At 26.1% G+C, this 27,634-nt stretch overlaps 1 pseudogene; it reads right to left on the bottom strand.

The window, feature by feature from the left end:
- On the bottom strand, window positions 1-27,514 carry LOC113557998 (annotated as a pseudogene).
- Between the last annotated feature and the right edge of the window lie 120 nt (window positions 27,515-27,634).

Raw genomic sequence — 27,634 nt, 5'->3', positions numbered from 1 at the left:
TTACAGTTGCAGGTTTTTCTTCTCTAGCCTTCCCTTAACACTGGTGAGCCGTTTTCTTATAGCCGTAATTACCTCATCATCATAACTACAGTCAGTTTTTGAACTTTGACTTTTTAATAGCCTCTATATAACGGACATTTTTTTTATAAACAACACTAAAATATAATTAATTAAATTACAAAATATTGCTTTATTTATAAATAATACTGAAAAATTATTTTTATTTCTTAGTCCGTAGTAAGTATGTTCAGTTAATACTTTATCTGCAAACACCTCTTTCATAATTTTATAAATCATATTTGGTAATGATTGTCCACCGGTTCTAACTAATTCACACACCTGTATAATAAAATAAAATCAATAGCTATTGGTTAGCTAGCTAGCAGGTAATATAAAATGTTAACTACAAATAATTAAAAATCTTACATTTAGTTTTTGAAAACTATTGTCTGATTTAATTTTGTCTTCCATATAAGTAATTCCGTTAATATCAGATATTGGCCAATTTGATACAAAATAATCTATTTTAAAATTAGTTTCGTCAGCTGCTGTCAGAGATCTTGTATAGTTCAAAAGCCAAATTGTTTATAATAGTTTTTTTGAAATTCTTTAAAAAAAACAAAATACATTTGAAATATAATTTAGAACTATACATAGTACAATCGACAATTGTATATATACTTTCATTATTTGCAGTCTGCAATATTGATGAAGAAGTATCCTGCTGTGTGCAAGAATAGTTTGAAGTCTCAACTGAAAATTAAAAATCATAATACAAATATCTTTAACATAAAAATTAAAATTGACGTTTTAAACGTACTAGGGTTTAGTGTTTCATTTTTTTTTTCGTCATTATTGGTGTGGGTAGTATTACCTTTTTTTCAAAAGAAGTTATAAAATTAACATGTTTAGAATTGTCAGATGCAGTATTCGTCCTATCACTCACATTATAATCTAATAAATAATTTAAAAATCTTTAAATTACTAAAGGTTTATTCATTATTACAGTAAAAATACATTAAAAATGCTTTACTTGCCAATTATAAATTTATCACCAACAATATCTGAAAAAGTAAATTATAATTTTTAAAATAACTGAAGAAGAAACTATTTCAAATATCCAAATTAATTTAAAAAATTTACTATTTTAATAAACAACGCCTATATAATACTATACATTACTTTTATGTTATTGTTATTGCCTTTTTATTAATGTACGATCGTTTTTTTAACGTCGCGCAGGACGGCGTTGCATAATATATTACCTATTATCATTGAATGAACCCGGAATCACAAGTGTCACAAAACACTGCAAACATAATATTTAATATTATACGTCTTGTTATCATCTATATAGATATCTAGTCTGAAGTATAAATTTCGGTTAAATTGTTAGTGATTATAAGTTTATGGCTTACAGTTTATATAGCATTAACGAATTGATTTTATAATATTTTGTTTAATAAAAATTAAAAAAAAAAAATCTCTGTTGTAAAATTGTTTACAAAATATGCCAATATTTTGCAAATCAATTGCAAATAATTGCAAATTGGTTTTCAGAATTTGAAAATCATAATTTTTTTTTTTAGTAAATTTTACTAGTGTTTTATTTTACCGGGCTACGAAAATATAATATCGGATCACAAAATTTAATAAAATTTTCATATTAAATTTTATTATTTATCATTTCGTTTGATAATTTGAACTTTTTAATAAAAATAAATTCATTATTATATTGTTGTTAAAAATTAAGGCTTCAATTTTGTTACAAAATTCTATGGTGACATTCAAGTATATTTTATTTTGCCTTTATTTACACAATGATAAATGTAAAATATTTTGGTGGGTCACGAAGGGGAAAAATATTAATTACCGGGCCAGCTCAAACAAGAGTTTGGAAAACGCTGCTGGATTTAATGATTGCTTTTACAGACATGTTTCCACGATAAATGTAATGCTTTTAAAAACATGTTTTCAATGTATTACATCGTGAGTAAAATATTATACCTTGTAGACTGTAGTGTTATTATAATTATTATATTATATAAATGATTCAAAATATACTCATTAAACGTATTATTAGTAATTACTAATTAATATATTTACTGTTAAGATATTAAAACAAAATCCATATATTAATATGTATTATTTTTTGTAAGCAAAATATATGTATATAGTATTTAGTAATGGTCAGAATTATAACTAAATAGCTAGAATCCGATGCAAATGCATACGTCTCATTTACGTACAGTCTACTTTTAATGACAATTTGTTTCACTTGCGTACAACGTAATTACACTGAATAACATAGTCATTAGTCTTATTAGTATTATTTGCGTTTCCCTTCACACTTGGTCATACATTGTCGTATTTAAAAATGAGGGTGCACGAATAAATACGTTGAATGTACTTGACACTGGTTGATTTGACATTGTAATATTGTAATAATCAAGTAGTAGTGTGATATAATGCAAATAATATTCATGTTTAACGACGGTGGCCAATTTCGTGAGGCACTTGGACTAAGTTATGATTTTCTAAAAAGTTTTCAAGAATACATTGGATTCACTTGTCCAATTTTATTTATTTTTTATTTCATTTATTTTCAACTAAATTGAATTCAGTGCATAAAAATAGACGGTGACTTTCTGCTGCTGCTGTCTTCAGTTTTTCAATTAATTTTTCCACACTTCCTAACAAGGTTATAATATTTAAGCAGCAAAAGTAAACACAGGATATTTCCAGTATTTAACAATATTTTTATTTCACGTCGTTAGTAGTTTGACCTTCAATAATTTTGTACGCAAGTAAGACGAAAATCGCCGTATACATAAGTGAGACGTATACGTATCTACACATGTGTACCAATACCCATATAGCGGATGGCGATTTTATTGCAAATACAAATAATGTAAAATTTATAATTTATGTAGTATATACTTACCTACAATGAATCAACAGGTATTTTTTTTTATTTAAAAAAAGTACGTTTTCTTGATTTCTATAATCTATGTACATTTAAAACCCGCTTTGAATAAAATTATTTATATCTTACATTTAGGTACAATAGTGTATATATAAACATACGACACATGTATTGTGTTAAAGCGCAATACTATTGTAGTTAATTCTTTATTTATGTTTAAATGTTCAGTCAACGTTAAGAACGTGTTACCTACAACCCCGGGTTAAAAGGGAGGGCCAAGTTTCAGGATTCCGGGATTCGTAATTAGTCAACTTATTATGTAATTAAATAGTAATTAGGAGTTTTTATACTTAAAAGTATTATATTTTAAGATGAACTAATGAAATAAATAAAAAGAATAATATAGTTTCATAAGTATAGAGTTTATAGAGCTACGTTAGAAATACACCTGATGATTCACGTCATTTTTAATACTGCTGCAGTAGAAATACAAAATACAAAAGAAAATGCTGAATTATACTGCACAAGTCAATAATACTGCCTACCTTAATACCAAAAAATGTTTAAATATATGTTATGGACAACGGTCTTTAATTCATTTCTATAGACAGGATGCCAGAAAGTCGTTAAAAACTGACCTATTCGGTGGACAATAATATATTAGTATAATATAACAATGTCACACATCTTAGATACCACTAAATTGACAATGCTTTTTGTACATCAATACAATACAAACATCACACGATAACTGAGAAGTCTGATCACGAGGTCAAGTACTATACAATAACACATTTGCTAGGTACGACTGATGAAGTCTATAGTCTGTGCTATCGTTGACCACATGATTATATACAAAATATACATTATTATTATTTGTCAAATAAAAAAGTTCTATGAATTGAACTAAACTTTTTTTCAAACAGATACGAGTATAGGTAGGGGCGTGCAATCGAAAGCGAAAATACCCGAAATGGATAATATATGCAATAATAATAATGCACACGAGTGCACCCACCTTACAGGTGTCTCTATACATGATGATGACGTTTAAACTTCCAAGATATATTGTTTCACCTTTACATAAAAAATCAATATTTGTTTGGCAAGAAAATAAAATTATGTTTTATCAGAATTATATTATTTGATTAAATAAATGGTTCGCATTTATATGTGTTTTAACATCTATAGCCAACAGCAATGTATTAACTTCATTCAGTGATACTGGATATTATGGCAATATTTTTCTCTTATTATTATATATATATATATATATATATATATATATATATTATGTCTTATATTATAAATTTCTTTGGTGGTGCAAACATTAGAAACTGTTGAGCTTTGTATTGAATTTTTTTATAATTTTGGCTAATTTTTCGCATGGTATTTCTTTGGTCTTTATTTTACATAATTGGTTCAATTTATAAATTTCTCTACACATTTTAAATAGTTAATATAGAGTCAATCATTAGTTAACATTTTAATAAGTAGTAATTACAATTTCAAACTTTATTCGATGACATAAAATATTAATTATTATAGGTACCTAATAATAGTGAGGCTAGTCATAGTTATTAATTTATTACTTAACGGAGATTTGTTTGCAAAAAAATGTTTAAACAAATTACTCAAAATTGGTTTACCTAAAAATATGTAATATAAATATATTTATAAACAGATTTGATATTTATTAGTGCGCTAACAAGAGGTATAATACTTTAAGGGGATTGGAAGCGTTGACTTTCTGTCTTTATCTGACACACGTGGAACATAGATATACGCCTGACAAAAATTAAGGTACTTCTAGTTGTTCGATTTAAAATATGTAAAGATGTTTTAATTGGTATACAAGTTTACTTTGCATCGGCCGAAGCACTTTTTCGATTGTTTTATTATTTAAAATAAATATTTTAAATTTTATAAATTTGTCAATTTTTATTATTAAATATACTAAAAATATGCTTCGACCTATGCAAAGTCAACTTGTATACCAATTCAATCATCTTTACATATTTTAAATTTAACAACTAGAAGTACCTTAATTTTAAGACCATTCTTAAAAAGATTGATAATCAGACATTTTCTCTGTGTGTATCTACTACCTAGTGGGTGATCTTTAGTACGTAACTATTAAGTAAAATAAATAACAGAACGCATATAATAACATATAAATAACTAACTAACTATACACATTAATTGTTGTGTTAATGATTTTCTAAAACCATAATTTTTTTGCCAACTGTTAAGTATGGTATTGTGTTTATACAATAATATTTCTAAATTTATATTTTAATTTATTAAGAAGTTTACTTGAAAATATCTATTACATTTTAAGATTAATCATTAATTCAATATTATTATTATTTATTAAATTATTATTAAAAACAGCTATTAACCCACCTAAGAGTTAATAGTAGGTGACGAGTTTGTTGTGAGCGTATTCTGCATGGTTGAAACGAAAAAGACTGATCGGATCGCTGTTATGTTTGTCAATACAGTTTTTGAGCTCCAAAAATATAAATAATAGTATATATCGTTTTATTATATAAAATCTATCTAGATTCCATTACCGTATGTGTAAAGACAAAACTGAAAATCATCAACCGATTTTATAGGTGGTGGTAAAAATACTTAATATTTGATACTATTATTGTAATACACTGAGAAGTAGGGTGTAAGTATATTGTATAGATTTTTTACAACAATTACCTATAGTTACTAATTTATCATGATTCAGACAAATTGTACAATAATGTAAACTTTAAAAACTCATAAAAAAACTTTTCATTTAACTTATTATTATTATTTTTATTATTTTTTTTGTAGATGGAAAATCTAATAAGAAATCTTGTATCTATTATATTATTTATAAGTATAAAAAGAATTTTTTTTTATTTGATAAATGAATATTGTATTAAATTTTCAAGTAGTTTTAATCATTCACACACTTCATATTTATATTCATAAAAAAAAAAAACTAAAATAAATTTAATGTGTGCAATTTAAAAAAAAAAGTTGTTTTCAAGTCAACTTTATGACTAATTTAAATATGTATTATATAATTACAAAAATAGTCAATACAAATTACAATTAACGTATTGTATAGATACCCATATTATGGAAGAAAAACAGCGGAGATCAAATCCCCCTACCTAATAAATTTTCATTAAATTAGTAACAACAAATCTTATGCATAAATAGATTAAAACTATTATTAGTAATTACGCTTATCGAGTGTTTTAATATTTTTTCCTAGATAACCATTAATGATTTCCCCAACTATAGTTCTCGCCATCGCTCCGATCATTGTCTGTCCGTGGGAATTTTACGCAATCACCACCCGCTGTCAACCAACAATGATTGAGTGTATCAGGAATACCCAACAAATACGTGTTGCAACAGATAATACGCCTCTCCGCAATAACAGAGTGGTACATTTAAATGGTCCATGAACAGCATCAGGTACCTGTAAATATCATACACACGCCTTCATCTTACATCATTGTCCGCCATTGAAACTGTGTACTACGAGTAATGGTAACTAACAGAGACTGCCGCCGGGCTGGTCATTCAAACGTAAATATCTAAACAACGTGAAGAGTCCCCCTATATGGCCCTATTTATTACCCGTTCAAGCTTAGACCATTTCATTCACGTAAATAATTTTATGTTAACTATCTATATAATCATAACATAATTATATTATAGCATTATTACTTTAGCATCAACTTGTCCGTGTCTATAAATGAATTGATTGTCATTTCTAAATTGTACATATATTTTTTAATAACTGGAGTGTGTTTATTTTGTTAATTGTTGATGTATATGCTGAATATTAAATGATTTGTTCGATTATTTGTTGTTAGTGTCTAAACACTCTAAACTATCAGTATTTATTTGATTTGAAAAATAAACTGCGGGTTATGCTGTTTGCAAATAACAAATCATTATTAATCATACATTATATAATTTAATAAAAATAGGTATAATTGTGTTCAAATATACTACACGGACTAGGGAGGCAGGCTTCTTGGCTCCCTTAAATATGCCACTGCATATTGTAAAAAAAGATTTGTTGATGATTATACTGAAAAAAATCCATAGAAATGATGCGGAATAAATTACAATATTTTTGAAAATTTTGAAAATAGAATAAAAACTCCGTGAAAATGAACCAAATTTCAATAGGTATTATTCTTTAATTTGCATTCAAAAGGATCTTTGATTTAAAGGTGAAAATTATAAGCTCCAGGATATGGCCTCTGGAGTTTTGATCGACAGTTATCCAATCTTCAAAATATAGGTATATATATATATAGTAATTTATTTACTTTATTACTTATACCGTACTATAACAGTCAACTGACCACTAGTTTTCCCTCTGTTTAATTTATTAATAGAAAAAATAATACATAGAGTCAGCCGGGAGTATTAAGGTATATGTTTATTATTTTAAAATACCTTTTTTCGTATTTTACATTATGTATAATTTAACAAAACCAACGAACAACTGTCAAACTAGTTTTTTCAAATAAGACATTTATACCGCGATATCCTGTTCACCTCCATTGTATGAAAGTAGTGAAAACACAAAAAATCACATTGTCAGAGAACGAGTATTTTTTAAATTGTGGCAACGGCTAAGAGCATGGTAGGTACTTTTAAAAATTGTGCGTGGAATGCTAAATATTTACTACGTAGGTATCAATAATAATATCACTTATGTGCTACTCGGATTTTTTAATTTTTAAATATAATTCTAGGCCACCTGAAATATACTGTAATTTTACGCTGTAGTTATTGTTGTGATTGTATTATTTATAAAATAAACTAAGCAATTTATAATCAATGTCAATAATAAATGCGTATACAAGAATTAAAATGTTGATATTTAAAATTTAAAATAAAAATATTAAATACCTTCCATGCAATATAAGTAAAAATATATTAAATTTTGGCTAACGTGCAGACTATTACGTGATGCGTGAAGTTAGCCCCCCACTTTAACCCAGGAACTTAAAACCTCTTTAGAAAAATTTCCACTAACTTTTTATTCTTTTGACATTTTTTATTCAAATTTCATTTTTATAATTACAATATAGATTTTTGGTCTCAACTTGACTTTTTTTAACCAAATAAGATTTTCATTTCATGGTCGTTTTTTATTCCAGTTATTAGATTGTTTTATTTAATACAAAATCATTTTTTTTATTTATCCAATGAAGAATAATTTATTAACATAGATTTTTATTTAAGTAGAATAAAAAAAAACTGAATAAATCTAGAAAAAAGTTTAAAAAAAAATTCCAAATGTAATAATAAGTCTAAAATTTATAAAAAATATTATTAATTGAACAAAAAGCCTAAATTAATAAAAAAAATAATCTTTATGGAATAAAAACCAAGGTTGGGCAAGTCAATGATTTTTTTTTAATTCAGGTAAAATATTTTTTGGTTCAGTAAAACTTCAAAGTGAAGTTAATAGACTTGTTATTACATAAATTACGTTTAAAGATAAGTTAATAAATCTTGTTAAGTCAATAAGTTAAAATTAACTTAACTTTTAACTTAATAACTCGTTAATGCCCAGCCTTATAAAAAACCTTACATTATAAAAATTATAATATTTGTAAAAAAAACTGAATAAGTAGATCAAGATAAAACGTTTAATAAAAAGCCAAATAATTAAAATATTTATTATTTCATAAAAATTTCAAATTAATAAAAAATGTAATATTAATAAAAAGTGTATATTCATAAAAAATATTCTTTATTGATTAAAAATTCCCAATAAATAGAAAATATAAATTTCCATAAAAAAAAATATTTTTAATTTAAAAAATATCATATTTTAACAAAAAATTTTGATATTAGTTACCAGCTAATGATTTGATTGAATTCGTTATTTCTCTATGGAATTTTTAGAATTTTAATGACGCCATTAAAAACCAATTAAAAGATAATTTCTAAGATTTTGGAAGGAGAAATAAACGTCAATAATGAACCATCTGAAGGTTTAAATGCAAGTGATATTGCATGTATGAATTACGTTTCTATAAATACTGCTGACGTTGGGCGAAGTTATTCAATGTATAAAAATGTACTTATTACAGACTATCGGAAGATTTTGACGTTTAAACACATTAGGCAACTTCTGATTATCCAATGCAATAAAGTTAATATGAATTCAATTTTTGTTTTCACCTTTTATTTATGTGGGCTAATATTTTATAGATTGAAGATAAAATAATGTTAAATGGCGACAAAGACGACGAAATACTTTTAAATACTTTAAAAATCATTTTATACCTTTTTTAATATCGTATGAATTAATACTTATTTTTTACATAATTTTTAATACAATTATAAGTGCAGATTTAAAAATAAATACATATTTTGTAGCATATTACAGCATTTTTGGAAGTATATTTTGAGGATTTTGTGTGCATATAAATCTGGTCCCTAATAATAAATCAATACAAAACAGGTGTTAGTATCTAATAAATAGTCAATAAAATATCAATGAAAATTATTTTGTTTCTAATTTGTAATCGCACATGTGGTTTAAGCTTACAAGAAATTTTTATTAAAATTACAGTCTCGGTATGAATTAATTGAAGCTTGAACTTTTTTTTGCTCATAAATAAGGAAGAAAAATTGAATCATCTGACTTCTTAATTACAAACTTATATTGATTTAATTGATATATGATGTTTGAACCACTTATACATTTATTATCTGTCCAAAATGAGGCAACTTATACAAAACTTTTTCGTTTACGATAAAATTTAATATAACTTGGTTTTATTTATTTTCACCGTATTTTCAGTGTAATAAAAATTTCTATCGTCAATATAGAAATAATTTTACGAGCGTATGGAATGTAATTTTTTACGAAATCGCGTAAAATTAGCATACATTATAATTTAAATATAGGTAATAATATAATATATCCTACTAATTATCCTATACTGACAAATCATCTCCGTTCAGAATCGTTGTTCGTATACAATGATACCTGTCATTGCATTCAAATTTAACACATCCATTAAAGCGACCTACTCCCCATTTCTACTATACAGCAGAACAATACCCACTTGCCCACCTTTTTATAATTAACTCTTGAAAATTTAAAACGAATGCTATAACATAAAACTAATTATTTGTTAATATTTGTATATCTTGTAATAAACAGTAAGTCCTTATTTAAAGTGGAGGTTAGATTCTTAAAAAACAAATTACCGAAAAAAACGTTAATTAAGTGAAACACTTTGTACACAAACATTATTATATGATCATGCCAATAAATAACAATGAATTATATTAAATTTATTATTTATGTAACATAAATTGTATGATATAATGATTTCCAGTTTAATCACCGTTCATAAAATCAGTTTAAATTTATTTTGTTTTCAATATAATTACTTTAAACGAAGATAAACACTGGCTTGAAACATTGTGTTGACTACTAATCTAATTCTCAGTACATTAAATTGTAAATACGTTATTTAAAAAACTCACGTTCTCGTACCAGTTAGCATAATAACTTAATAAATTAGCTAATCTTGTTAAATTATTTAGTGCAATTATTGATAAAATACATGTGCGATAAGTCACAGTTGTTCTTAGCCATTTGACTGTATATCAGCGGACGCATACGAGTGAAAAGCCGTATCCATACGACATGTGTGATAAATCGTCATTTCATAGTAGGAAGCTAACTGAACACGTACGTTTGGCCAGCTCCCCCCCCCAAAGAAAAATACATAAATGAATTGCGAGGATATTTAGCACGTATTAGCACGCCTTAGCACATTATATTAGAAGCCTTCTATTAAATTTTCAAGATTTTTTACCCAACAAATAATATTTTATTGATTTTTATAGAAAAAAAAAATTTGTCCGTAAAAAGCTCAAAATAGGTCAAAGTATTTTTAAAATGTTATGGTGTGTAGAAAATTCTTATATTTACATTCAGTAAAAATGTCATGTATCTACTGTCATTTCTTTTAGAGTTACACCAAAATCGATTTTTATCCTTTTATTTTTCATTTGTTTTTCACCACGCTTTTGAAAACTACCAGGAATTTTTTACTTTTGACCCACCAAAGTACCAATTATTATTAATATAAATTAAAAACTTGAATGTATTTTCATAAACACTTATAAAATATAAGTTTTAAAAAAAATACGTAATTTTGAAAACTATTTAGTAGTTAAAAAATCATAAAAAAATGTTTTGTTTAAGTCTAAGATTTAAAAACGTAATAAAATTTTTAACAGTTATCCATTTAATTTTAAGCTAATGCCCATTAAAACCACAACCATAATATTCCTAATGTTATGCGGTGTTTGACTCAAAACTTAATTAAAATTATTAATAAATATATTCTTAACAAAAAAATACATAGACCATCGCTGTTTAAAATCGTTTGTCATATACATATATGACATATCATTGAATTCAAATTTTTTTTTTTTTTTATTTTTTAAAAATAAGTATATTTACAATCTATACATAAGTGTATAATGAGTAAGTGCGGTGACAGAGTAAGTAAGTAACATATAAAAATAATATGAGAAGGAAGGCTCCCAGCAGTGCCACCTGACCAGAAATTAGGGTTTGAGTTTATTTAATTAATATTTTTTTTTTTTTTTTTTATTTTAGTTAGGTGTTGAGGAGATCTCTTGGCCATTGCCTTTTTAATCTTCTAGGAATGATAGAGGTAGAGGATACAATTTTAATGATGGGGTTTGAATGAGCGCGGAGCGTTGAGTGGAATTTTGAATAATAGGATTTGGCTAAGTCGTTAAGGGTTGGCATGTTCAGATCTTTATGGAGGTTTTTATTGGTAACATACCAAGGGGCAGAGGCTATTAGGCGTAGGCATATGGATTGGAATGCTTGGAGGGTTTTAGTGTTTGATGGTTTTTCTGGCCCCCATAGTTGAATGCCGTATAGCCAAGCCGGACGGATTATCGATTTGTATATCGTAAGTTTGTTGGTTAAGGAAAATTTTGATTTTAATAGGGGTCTCAAAAGGTAAAGTCTGGAGTTCACTGATTTACGTTTATGTTTAATATGCGAGCTCCAGTTGAGGCGTTTGTCGAATATTAGCCCTAGGTATTTAACTTCATCTAACGAAGGAATTACTAGGTTGTTAAATGTGACAGAAGGGCAAATAAATTTGCGCAATGTAAAAGTTACATGAGTAGACTTCGTTTCGTTTATTTTTATTTTTCACCGTTTTGTCCATAGATTTATCATGTTAAGGTGACTTTGGATCATCCGACAAGCGGTTGCAGAATCCTGGTGTGATACTGAAATTAGTGTGTCATCGGCATATGTACCAAGAAAAGTGAAGGGTGTTTTGGGGATGTCGTGAGTGAACACAGAATATAGAAAGGGAGCGATGTCACTACCTTGGGGGACACCTGCACTAATACGATGGCTGGTTGAATAGCTATTTTTTAAACGAACCTTAAAGGAGCGGTCAATGTGGTGAATGTATTTTATATTGTTGGAATATTATGATGCGGTGTAGGAGGTTACCACGGGGGTTTTTTGTATGGCATCCCATTGAATATGCTTAGCAATTATATCTCCTCCTATTACGAATTTTGATCTGAGATAATTAAAATAATCGTTAAATTGATTTGGTGTTGTATTGTGACATGGTGGGCAGTACATTGCTGATATTGTAATAAGTTGGTGGTTTAATGTTAAAGATATGGTCAGCGAAGCTCGCAATACTCAAATCACAGTCAAACACATCATTACAGAATGTCATGCGTACTAACAAGAACGTACAAATCTCAACACGATAAAATTCTTGGACCAAACTCTGATCCAAACACAAAAATCATAGTAATACTTAATAAATAACACCAACTTAATAAATAAAATATGATTGTAATTATTATGATAATGTAACGTAATGTAAACCTCACAAAAAATTGTAATTAGTGTTTAAGAGATTAACTAATGGCTTATGCTGCCGAGTTACATTAAATGATCAATAAAAAAAAAAAAAGTCATAAGTTCATAATTATTATGAATAAATATCCATATCATTTTATACATTCCATACCTATTTAGTACTTTTTACAGTTTTAATACAATAATAAAAGTGACCTTAATATTTTTTAATTGTATTGTTTCTATTTTCACGTGATAGAACGCATTATCATATTTCGTTAAATTTTGCCTATTATCTTAGATTAAATTATACAATTAAGGTTTTAAGACTGCTTTGACATAATATTAATATATGCATACCTCTATATCAACCGTGTTCCAAATGTAATTATAAAGAAGTAAACAAATTGGGTACCGAGTACAAATTTTTTATGGCTAAATATAACAAAATATAATATTCGATTATATAGTGTAAATTACAGACCAGTATTCCGCATCAAGGTATATTTGATTTAATTAAGTGTAAAAGAAATTCAAATTCTGGATAAATATCCAACTGGCTCAATTCTTTTCGAAGCAATACATCTCTCATTGAATTTCAAATGCTTTGTTAAAGCGGTATCCGATCCTATATTATTTAAATACTATGTTCGAAAAAAAACTTCACTTGGACAAGCAAATATCTCTGAAAGGGAAAATCGTAAATAATAATGACATATATAAATGCTCCCCGCGTGCAGATATACTATATTGACACACCAATGTGAGGGATCATGTAAACGTATATATTATATAGACAATAGAGATTTTTGTTGTTTGTACAATACAATAATACAATAAATGGACCAAGCTAAACATAAAATATGCACTAAATTATACAAAACTACAGGTAGTCGCCGAAATAGTTTAGTAAATTCAAAACGAATCACTGACGTTTTGTCCATTAGAGCTAGTACTTATTAGCCATAGGACGTTTGGTCTCCGGCATACTTTTTGATAATCTAAATACATTAATTTTGAATGTATTTGTGTTTAAATATTAAATTATAATATTACAAAATATACAAATTAAAAATCAATAATTAAGATTTAAATTAATCACAATTATATTAAGACAACACAAAATATCATAAAAATGAATAAATTAAAATTAAATACTATAATATTAAGATAAATTATATATTTATTTTTAGGTCAACTGACTTATGTTTTCAAATAATAAAATAGTGAATAGTGAAGTACCTACGATCTACGAAGTACGAACTCACGCTGTCACACAATACCTGCACTAACTTTCGCTATGTCGTTTTATATACTAAACACTAAACAGTACACACTATGTCACTTTATTATATGTTTTCTATGCACACATAGTGCTATAATTTTATATGTTTCTAATCCAAAAATCAAAATGGAGTAAAAAACAAGAAATCAACTACTAATAATAGCATATTGAATTTTTTTTAAAGAATTCTAGATCTAACATTAGTATTGAAATTTTAAATTATTCAAAATTCTAAACATTATTAGTCCAAGAACTAAATGTTTTTGAACTACAATATGTTTATTGCATTGCTATAGTGCATTCATTGCAGACTTTAGTTTATTTAGTAACTATTATGTGATATAATTATTATCAAAAATTTGAATAAGCCTGTTTAAAAAAATAAAATTTAATAACTCATAATAATATTAATAAAAATTTAAAAAAAATTTTGATTCCACTGTATCTGTACATTTCCTTGTTAATTATTTAAGGGAAGTATAGAGAAATATTGTAAATATTATAAAAAAAATAGAAAAAATATGATGAGAAATTCGATAAAAATTTTTGTTTATTTTTATGTGTAATATAAAGTAAGTTTATTGGTATGTAATGACTTAATGCTAATGAGATGTAAAATGTAGATACGGGGGGGAACCCTCCACAAGTTGATTTTTTGTACTCCTCCCCCTCCAACATTGAAACATTCTCAATTATGCCACTGGTCAACAGTAGACCCACATGCTTTACCGAAGAGTTGCTGTGTACATGAGTGGCGGCCAGTGCATCATCTCGATTGGTGGCGACGTCAGCTGACATTCGTAGTGTCCTGCTCCGCTTCCATCGCACCGACAACACGCCATGACCGTCGTCGCCTTGGTGATTTTCTCGCAGCTGACCGTCTCCTTGCACAGACCGCACGATATGGTATGTTAATATGTTATGTATAAACGCTTTTTTGTGAATACCAATACAATAAAACAAGAATACAGTTAACTACCATATTACAAAATTTCATGGATAACAAAAAAATTCATTAAATAGAGTTAAAACAATTTGGTCCTCAAAAATATTTTGTTAAACATAACATTTTGTTAAATGAAAATCTTTATACTTTATATTTTTTAGCCGGAGGTTGTCCAACATCTCTGCCCAATTTTACAGGGTGTTTTTTTGACATGGATAACTGATGTGTTACACAGTATTCCCATTTTATTATATTACGATCATTCAATTTTTTGATTTTGGAAAATGTTACCAAGGACATTCTTGATTTCGAACATTTTTACTGTGAACATTTTTGTATAATACCTTCTCCAGTTTCGGTAATCTACCACTCTAAATGAAAATCTAGCAAAAAATAACTATTTTTTTAACTGTGAAAAATTATTGTTTATTGTATTTTCAAATTAATATAATTTTATATATTTTGTTCTATTTGACAGACGATAAAACAAATCACTATAGGACAGTGTTCCAACTTATAATTTTATCTTTCATATAAAATATTATGTAAAATATTATACAAACAAATTTATAATATAAAAACTATTATGTATTATATTTCTTGTTTTTTAAAAAAATAATATATGAAAATGCAACTACAAAATGTTTATGTTTGCAAGAATATTTGAGGGGGCTTGGTAGGCTTTTGGGGGGCCTTGCCCCCTCAAGCCCCCCACCCCCCGATTTCCGTCAATGCATATAATTTTATAAATATTTAAATAAACACTTTTCTTCTATACATTACAGTCATTATTAAAATATAAATATACATATAGTTCGAGTAAAAATTAATTGAAAATAAAAATCAATTAGTCATCCGTACATCTTAGTCTGTTGTGGTACTGCTAACTGGTTACCTACGCAATATTATCATGATATTATTAATCATATTACCTATTATATATTTTAAAACAGATATAACTGTACAATATTTTGAAAATTAGATGTTACGAGAGTAAATTTAGAGGTGTGCGAATTTTTAGATCAAAGTTAAAAAACAACCAGCACTTTTGGATATACACCTTTTTTTAGTTCTATTGTTAAATAATATTGATGCGCAAATTATGTATAACCCAAAAATCGAACGATGCGCAAACGATTATGGTATGCGCGTGTAACTACGAGATAAAGCAGAAAACTACAAATTACTAAATATTATTACTCGTAATATCTTGTTTGAAAATCCAATTATACCATAATTCTCGTTATATTTCAAAATAATGAAAAATGCTACCCATAAATTTGTAAATTTGTTTTCGGTCGTATTATTTCGAATTTTTATAAAATATTCAATTATTTCTAAGAACTGATAAAAAAAAAACTTAAAATAATCGCAAAACTTATTATTTATTTAAATGGTTCCAATTCAGTTTCGGTTCTATTTTGCAAAGTGGAATATGGATTACAATACAGGAAACAAAATTCCAAAACCGATATTTTTGGTCTAAGTTCCAGCCTCTGGTTTTATTATATAATATTCTATTATTCTATATCGTAGGTAGATCGCGAGTATTGATGATAATAAAATATTAAATTAATAAAACGTACAGCATTACTGTACTTAAATTATTACATATTTTAGGTGGTTCTTATAGGCATAGGCGAAACTAGACACTTTTATTAAGGGCAGGCCAAATGAAAAATATAAAAAAATTCTATTGACAACTTTTTATAGCTATTTTGTTTAGTATATATACAATGAATATATAATGATATTATATAATATAATATATGATATTAAATAAAGTTTTTAATTTTAAATAAATATACTATAGGTCATTAAAAAAAATCACTTTATTATGTTATATTATAATCCTCATTTGTGCCTATATAGATATAGTACCTGTATACAATATATGATATTATATTATTATATAAAACGTACAAATGTACACGTTTACATGTATAAATATATTATTTATAATGCCTAAATAATTATTAAAATATATAATATATGTATACAATTTTTTTAGTCAGTATTAGGTCAGGCCATGGCCTGACTGGCCTGACCCTTAATTTCGCCTATGCTTATAAGTAATTAACACTTATTTAATTGAAAAGTATTGATGTTTTTGGACGCACGGTAATTTCCAAGCAGAATAAAATATTTATAACAATGAATTTCAATAATCAAAACAAGACCATTTATGTAAACAATAAACAGTCACGTATTATTGAACATTTGTTTAATTACTTATTATTCATATAGAATAAAAGGTCATACAATCTATAATATATAACAGGGGTGGGTAACTGGCGGCCCGCAAACATTTTTATCTGGCCCGCGCTTCATTTTCAAATTACATCATACATTTCAAAGTCAATCGTCTACACTCTATGCTACGTATATGCTAAATTAAAATACATATTTTAAATGACCTTTTTTTTGCTCTCTATACTCTTGCCTGCTAAATTTTAATTTTCTAAAAATTGTTCCTCTAATAACTTTCAGTTGCCTATCCCTGGTATATGTATATATATATATGTCAGTTCTCAATAATGTGATAGGGACATTGACAGAATTTTTGTGACAAAGCTGCAGAGTTACGTGCGAGTATTTTCCGAATTTCGTGCCTAAAAGTTTGAGTAGACGACCGGTTTTCGTCGACTTGCACATATGCCATAAAATTACTATTATAAACATAATTAGTAAATTCAATTAACTGTATCTTGGAGTTTCTCCGGTGAATGAGAATGGATTAGTAAATGACGATTAGATATGAGTATATCACAATATGATAACTGATAAGTACCTGAAAATATAGATACTATAAAAAACAGAAAAAATTTAAGAAATTGTATAGAAAATGATAAAATAAACATTTGATGAAAATTTTAAATACGTTTATTGTTTATTCGTTATATTATAAGGGTTTAAATAATTTAACAACACCTATTTGAAATATAAAAAAATATCTTACCTATATAAATAAGTACCTATAATTCGTTATAAAATATAATTCGAACAAAATAATCTATTTATTTGTATATAATAGGCGTAATAAAGTAATTTTTTTACTGAATTCATACGGCATTTTCATTTTTTTGAAATCTGACCAAACTAATTTGATTAGTCGGTCAACTAATCCCGCACTCAACTAGGCTCAGTCGTGAAAAAACTACGCACGCAACTCGACCTTGATAATGATTTTCGCACGCAATTCGGAAACACCGAATTGTATGTATGATCAGCGTACTAGTATAATACCTGTAAAATAAAAAAGAGAATAAAATACCATTATAGAGAAGACTGATTTTACAAAGACTTTCTGGGTTATTATTATTGTTCATTAAAAATACACATAATTACATAATACGTAGCGATGGAACGACTAACGAGTCGAGTGCCAAAAATTTACCCTAACAATTTCTATGTACGAATATTTGATTTAGTTTAAGCGTACACTATTGTACGAAATTGAAAAACGAAAATAAAAAACAACAGTAATGGTATAAAAAATCTTACCAAACATCATCATGCAGGAGAAAGGGCGGGTTTTATTTTTTACGGGGCGGAGTTACTGCACACAAGTTTCCACCGTTCACTGACCTCCCCCCCTATCACCCGCCGTCATATACTATAAAATATATTGTTTTGTTATAAATATTATGTCATTCGTTTTTTTCTAAGTACTGTATGCTATGTTTAAATACTGTGGTCACTCGAAATTGTCCTTACAACGCATATAATGTTGTTCCTACCTAAAATAATTATAAATATTTATTTATTTTAGATCAATAATGTACAATGTTTGAAATCAAAATAAGATTTTTAAATTTCAATTTCGCTCATAAGTTATCGATATTAGTTTTTTTTAAATTCAAATTTAACAATAATATATTAATACTAATATAATAATAATGAACTTTATTGCAACAACACATAAATAATAAAAAGAAATATATACATAAATACCATGAGTTATATATTGCAACTCACCCTAAAAGCAAAGCTTGTGCTGGGTAAGCGAGTTCTTATCACCTAAAGAATATTTATAAATTTAAGAATAAACTGATGTTTATACTAATACATTAAGTACCTATTTTAAGTTATAATATTTCTATTATATAATACAACAATTTTATATAAAAATCTAATTAATCATATTATCTTTGACAAATCAATATGCTTAAGATTAATTTTGAAAGACTTTAAATTATTAAACTGATTTATATTAATATTTAACAAATTACATAAATTAAGACCTGTATAAAAGACAATTTTTTGTCTGAAAACTTATTGACACTTCAATAAACGAATACAGATACAGATATTAAATGTTTATGTTTAAACAAATCAACTAATACAGCTTGGTAATAAACTATCTTAAAATTATTTACATTAAGTGTTTCATAAATTAAAAAAGTATTTGTTTGTATAGGAAGATTTAGTAAATATTTAATTACACAATTTATAGTAACATTTAGTTTACTTATAATGCTATTACAAGCTCCTCTCCAAATGAATATACCATATGAAAAGACAGATTGCACTAAAGCTAAATAGATGACTCTTTTATAATTAACATCTAATATATACCTATATTGACTTTATGATTTTAATTTTGTTACATAATATAAATTTTATTTATTTATTACTTTTATTTAAATTATAAAAATCATTTTTCCAACTTTAGGTTTAATTTTAATTTTTAAAATACCTATCACCTTGACATTTTTATGATTCCATAATTATATTTAAATTATTTAAATTTATAATCATATTATATTATTTTAAAATTGTTAAAATTTGGTTTGATCTATAACAATATAATGACATGAATATTGCTGAAGACAGTTTTAATTTTAATTTATCATTTCACACATAGCAAATTATTATGGTAAAGTATTATATATTTTATATTTTTCTAATATAGTATAGATACGAGATTTCAAGGTTAATACAAATACATTTTGTTATTCTATTTCTTAAAAATATTTTGATTAACTTTAATAGGAACGAGATACATACTAATTGTTTAGGACATTAATCGCCTCTCATCCTAACTTCCTATTGTCTGTTTATTTGTATTTGTATATTTTTGTAAACAGTATCAGCCTATCGACAACTCAAAGTGCACAGCATCGAACGCCGACGTCCGGGTTAGATACCTTACGTGTTCACTTCGTACTTTCTTGTCGTGATCGTCGCTCGAGTCGTACATCGGATATAACACTTTTTGTTTTTGTCGTGTTTGATTTATACAACACCATACCATACCATTTTTTGTGCCGTCTTGTGCTACCATCGTTGTTAACCGTTTGACACCGCCAACTACCAGATTACAACACCGTACATACCATCTACCAATCACGATCATCATTCGACTATCACCATCTTCACGTATTGTTATTTTGTTATTATTATTTATGTATATCTATACCTATAGTATCTACCGTATTTATATTGTTAGTAATCATTTTTAATATTATTTTATAAGATAGAATTAGTCCCTCAGTCGGCCGGCATACTTTTGTGCCCACTTATATATATATATATATATATATATATATATATACTGATATCCAGTCTACTGGTTTTATTATTTTGTTCAAATTTTATTATTAATCAATAGTACTACACCATTGCGGTAATTTACCAAAAAACATAATTTGTTTATTTTCTATATATATTTTTATTGCTTTTTTTCAATTTTTCATACAGTCCACTTTCATCCCATACACTAATTTTAGATTTACATTCTAATTTAACGACAAATTTTAAAACTGTATTTATTAAGACATTAAGTGTAATTTTCATACTTCCTATATAGATAAGGTATTATTATAAACATGATTATTTAACACTCATGTACATTCTTAATATTGAAATTTTTAGTATTCAACCTTCCAAAATTAATTTGAATTGTATTAATTATTATAAACTTACAACAACTTGTTAGTCTGTACATGTACATTTGCATATATAGAATAAACTTACGATTCACAAGGAAAAATAATTAGTTAATAATTATACCTAACGGCTAACATAGACACAATACTTAAAACGCGAGGTATAGGTACAACGTTTAGTCAGTAAATGTGTTCATTTTTCGCCAATGCATTTGAACATTCATAACTCACTTTGTTAGAACTAAGACTTATTCATGTAATCGATACATTAAATTTGAATTCGATGATAAATAATAATATATCATTATATATATAAAACAATTATAAGCGGAGAAGATTTGTCTGCTTATATCACTAAGTATATTTGATGATATATATTTTAAAATAATTTGTTTAACTTTAAGTATAATCATATTTTATCGATAACAGTTCCCGCAACATCTACAGTTCAAAACGGAAAAAATGTGGTACTGGTTTAGTTGATATAATAATCATTTTTTCCGAAAATATAATATTTATTATATTATTAGTGTTAAATTATTATAATAATATGTACCTATTTATACAATTATTCCGAGTCATCGTCATAAGCGTGAATTCAAAATATCAACGACAAAATAACTAAAAGACATAATAGCGATCAGCGAATGTTAAAAGAGCTAAAGTATATTATTTTAAAATTATTATTATAAAGTAATAATAAGAAAAGTATTATAAAATTTTCCCAATATAATTTATCGTGGTTTCCACTTTCATTTAAGTCAATGTGTACAACGAAAAATACAATCGATACTCACAATACACGAAAAATATCTAACTGATTCAGAATTTTGTATTCAAATATGATTATTACCAGCACTTCTTTATGTACCAGTATCTGACGTAATAGCAAGGTTCGAGTACTTATGTAAAAATGATTATTACATAGAAGATAGAACACGAAGAATTCTTTTTCGACCACTATTGGATTACTTTGAAGATACTTGGCTCAAAAAATCGGAAAGATTGTGCGCAAACGACGTAGAGAAGGAATTGTTATGACGTGATAGATTCGCCAAAGACTAATGATTATATCGGAAGGTTTTATAAATAAATAAATCTAAAATATACTAAGTATGTTTAATAGATTTTTGCATATTATATGGGTCGAAATCGTGATTTTAACCATTTAATTGGATCGTGTCACCCGACACTATGAAAACTGATCGAAGGTTTCAAAGAACAGCGAATACAGACATGAAAATCGGGCAATACATAACCTAATAATAAAAAAATATATATATATCAAAATACCGCATTAAAGGGCCGCTACGCTAACATTTGTATTCTTTGTCTATCTTCCACATAATGTAGGAACAAATATACTCCATATTTCCACGATAACTCTCTGGTTCAGTTTAGGGCAAAGGCATCTGTTATATATTTTATAAAGAAGAATATTTCCTGTGCATTGACCAGATAGATTTTTAATATTTTAATTTTTTATAAAATATATAACCATGTTTTGATTTAAAATAATTTCGATTATTTTTAATTATTAATAACTATTTCAAAAATGTAAATATTAAAAATGTATTTGATTAATGTACAAGAAATATTCTTCTTTCTAAAATATATAATGGATGTCTTTGACCTAAACTGAACCAGAGAATCGTAATCATGGAAATACCGAATATCTTTGTTCCTATATTATGTACAAGATTGGCAGAGAAAAAAATGTTAATGTTGCGGCCCCTTAAGAATTTTAGAAATTCAAAAGCAATATAATTAATAATAATTTTTAATTTTTGTAATTTTTTTAACACTAATAAAGTAATAACCTAACCTAATTAAACATGAATAATAATAATTTTAAGACAAATATACTTTAGCTGTTTTGAACATTTGCTATTATGTAATTCAGCTATTTTTCCGACACTATTTTGACATTCGCGGTTTTGACGTGATACTACTTGCGACAGTAGAAAATAATAAAATACCTCAAAAGTAATGGAAAACTTATAACTATATAATACAATCCAGTTAACAAAATTAGATGAACTTTAATTTATATATTTCAAAATAATACAAAATAAAAACTATTTCTTTTTTTTATATGTATGTACATTATATTATATTGACTTATGAATATAAATAGGTAAATCAAGTCGAATTAGATAGTATTTATAATTATAATAATACAAAACAGTAATAAAAACTAAAAATAATAATAAAGCATAACAAAGCATAACAATAATAAAAATAAAAACATCTATTACGATCGTATAACGTTTGAAGGCAACATTTTCATCCTCTCAGCAAGCAGTTTGCGGAAGTTGACCAACTGTGTGAATAATAATTATATATTATTTTATGATTAACACGTTAATATTAATAATTTTATTATTTGAAATTAATGATAATATTACACAACGTGTTTTTATTAATTAATCGATGTACTCTAATATTCTTTAATTATAGGCTAAATTAGTTAAAATATAAATACAAGACTAGCACGTAAATGAAAGTGGAACAATTAAAACTCCCGTTGGGCTTTGTTTTAAGTTTTTGCCCCATCCAAATTTAATTAAAATTAAATTACTATCCTATGCTATAAATTACTGATCTACACTATACACTTGTGTTACACGAGAAAATAAAATTAACAAATCATAGTTACAAATATTACGATACTACTAGAAAATTGTTTTCAGGTCAAAACGATATTATTAACTAATAAATTATTAGATGCTAATATTATCATGAAACGATTTAGTTGAAAGAAGGTTTGGTAGTTTGGGAATTTTTAAATATAATATAACATCTATGTATATATCTTCTTCTAATGTATAAATTATTATACACATTTATGTGTAAATGTTGGTTTAATATACTTATGTTTTAAGGTTTAGATGAAACTCACCCAATGATCTAACTGTATGAAATAAGGTGTCCTGAACCGTCGATTTTGAAACCAAATCGTCACTCGTCTTTCAGTAACACCCAGTTGATAAGCTAAGTATCGTTTGTTCACATAGCTCAAATACATATTATTTTGAAATGAGTTTTCTAAAATACGAATTTGATCTTTAGTGAATCGGAGATTATTTTTTCTTGGCTTCTTGATATCTAAATGAGAGTTTATAAAATATTCAAAATTGTTGTACCTATTTGAATACATATACAAGTCTACTGAAATAATAGACCTATGACTGAAATATACTTGTATCTGATTAAAAATTACAATTTCAGTAACATAGATACATTTTTAGTGTTATCAGCTACTACATTTTTATTCATTACTTCAATAAAATAATAAACAAAAATATATGGTTTTAGCAATGATAACGAGAAAAATGTATTTAATATATAACTTTAGCGTTAACATAAAACACATATTAAAGCATTAGTTATTACAAAATATAATTAACTTATAAATACTATGTATCATGGAAACAAATTACATGATTTAATTATAAACTTAAACGCCCAATTCCAAACTATATTATATATTGCGTTGATCCAAAATAAGGATAACATATTTTCATATATTCAAACGTACAGTAGATTTAAAAGTTAATGAATAATAATATCCTTTATATTATAAAATTAATATATAAAAAATATTTATGACTCTCTAAATAAATTTTATAATTATTTATAGGGGGAAAACAATTAAAAATCATAAATTTGTCATGTCAATAAATAGCTTAAAAAGATACAAAAATTTTGAACTTGATACATGTATAGAAAATTTAAATTTAAAATTTTAATACAAATTTCAAGTATTTACAACAGTTTGTTTTCTGAATATAACAAAAAACAAAAATCATTTCAAGAAAAATATTAATTTTACGGGTGAATAATAATATGTAATATCATGAAAAATGCAGGTTACTTTCCAATAAGCTATTTATTTTTGTTATAGATAGACAAACTAAATAAAAATCTTATATTACATTTTCATACATTATTATACGACAAATAATTCTTAATCAATCATTTATATATAAAAAAAAAAAAACAGAAAAATTTCAAATATTTTAAATTTGGCCTTAAAAGAGTCAAAATATGTTTTAAATTATATTTTGTATATTTTATAAATTATGATACAAATAATTGGTGAAAATTAAATTTGCGTAAAACTTCTACTTAACCTTATTTATTTTTCTCGTTTTATTTGAAAATATTAGGAATCTTTAATTTTGACCTCTCCAGATTATGAACTAAATCTAATTTACTATCCAAGACCACTAACTTTAAAGTTAAAAATCGAAAGATTTTTTTGACTACTTAATGTGTATTATAATATTTATGTATAAAAAATATCACCATTCATTATAAAATCAGTATTTTCATCGTTCCACTCAAAATTTTATAATCACATTATTGTTTTTGATATGTTCTCCTTTAATTATATGTAATACCTACTACAGTACTGCCTACTACTATAATTTCAGATACACGAATTGCATGAAAAGCTGCAATACAAATTGTAACGAATTATATTTTAAAGAAGTACACGTACACATTTCGAAACTGATTAGAAATTACAAATATACCTTGATTAAAATTATTTTCAAATTTTAATACGTATATAATATATTGATATGAACTATGAGCTTACTCAGCGACTCTTCAGAAGACTTTAAGATAGAAGCGAGCGTATGCGGTGGATTGAATGACATATTATTATACCAAGCATTCCGGTAATACGGTATCAGATGCTGTTGCTGTTGTAATTTCCAAAATCTGTACATCATTATATTCCAAGTATTCACTTGCTCCTGAAATTGTAATCGTTGATGGTCCTGCCAAATATTCTCCAAACGCAAAGGGTGCTCATGGTGGTTAGCGTATCGTCCATAAATCGCAGCCGATAGCACATTGTTGACAGGATACGTCAAAGTGAAAGGCACAATGTCGGTGGTTGTTACAGTTTTGAATTTGAAGTCTAGAAAAAATTATAATATATATAAATAGGTAATTTTATATTTTTCACTCATCTTCAAACGCTATAATAAAACGTTCCATTTGAAACCTATAACTGCATTTAGGTACGCTAAAAAAAAAATACCAAAATTTAAATTTTTATAGAAAAGTACCTATATAAAAAATTAAAAAATACACCAAGTATGTTAAACCTGTTTTTTATTCTTTCAATTTTTTACTTTCTTGATTTTAATCAAGTAAAAGTGGTAATTGAAATGAAAAAAGTCTGAATTTTTAAAACTTCAAGAATTTTTTTTTAATTGGAATATAATAAAAACGTTACTCAATTGTAATAAATAGGTGGATAATTAAGCTAGCTTTAACAAAAAATATTGATGAGAAAGATCCGATATCACATCCAAGCGGTATAACGATTTGAATCCACAAAAACCTCAAAGATATTTTTCACTTAAACTTAATAAAAAAAAAGCTTGCCAAGTTAAAGATTCGCATGTAAACTTTCTTGATTTTCAATTTTTAGAAATTCATTTATTGTATGCAATGTGTATGTATAATATATTTTATTTTTATTTTCATTTAGTGAGATAAATCTCCAAAACCGAAAAGTGGATTTTGTTGTTGGGGGTGTTATTAGATTCACGCATTGGCTAGGAGAAGTGCAGTGAAGATTTCCAGAACTTTATCTTTAATAGTTTATTTACTACAGAGCTTCAAAAAAAATTAAAACACATTTTATTGGGCGTTTTTTTATATTTTTCAGCTTTATTTCTCTGTGGTGAATTAACTATAAAAGATAAAGTTCTGAAAATTTTCACTGCACTTCTCCCAGCCAATGTGAATCTAACAGCACCCTAAACAACAAAATCTGCTCTCCGGTTTCGGAGATCTATCTCACTAAATGAAAATGAAAATAAAATATATTATACATACACATTGCATACAATTAATAAATTTCTAAAAATTAAAAATCAAGAAAGTTTACATGCGGATCTCTAACTTGGCAAGCTTTTTTTTTTATTAAGTTTAAGTGAAAAATATCTTTTAAAAATAACATCGTGTATGCACCATTCAACGTTTATTACATGTATTTATAAGTTCATTGTTAGCCGCTTAAAAATAACTTTAATTCACACTTGCAGATTTTAAACAATATTATAATTTTATTGTTAATTAAAAAAAAAAAATTGAATATATTATATCACAAGTGTTTTCTACACCATACGAATAAACTAAAATTAAAATATCAATCTTAACTGCTAAAGCCAAAAATGCTATTTATATATAAATATTACATAATATATTTAAAATTATACTTTTGTGTGAACGTAAAATAAATTAAAAAAATTAATGTTTAATATTACTTTCTTTGGAAGGTATCTTCAAGTATTAGCTTAAGCCGCTAAATTAAATACCTACAACACTTACACTTATTGTAAAAATACTTGTTAAAAATTTTAAATAATAAATTAATGTTAAAAAAAAGAAAATGTTGATTTGATTTTGGGCATACAGCTATATATCGCAAAAATATAAAAATTACACATTTATATTTACCGTTGATGCTGCACTTGTCTTCATAAATGTTAAAATTATTTTTGATACCCATTACTGTATAATAATCAGTCAGATGATGTTGATTTCTTCAGAATAATAATATTATAGACCGGATACCAGTCAGTAGCTGATGTTGCGTCCGCAATGTCGCTATGTGATGGATTAAAGAGAA

This window comes from Rhopalosiphum maidis, chromosome 3, assembly GCF_003676215.2.
Source record: "Rhopalosiphum maidis isolate BTI-1 chromosome 3, ASM367621v3, whole genome shotgun sequence".
NCBI classification, from domain to species: Eukaryota; Metazoa; Arthropoda; class Insecta; order Hemiptera; family Aphididae; genus Rhopalosiphum; species Rhopalosiphum maidis.
The sequence above is the reverse complement of the archived record's forward strand: the minus strand, read 5'-3'. Positions and strand labels throughout refer to the sequence as shown.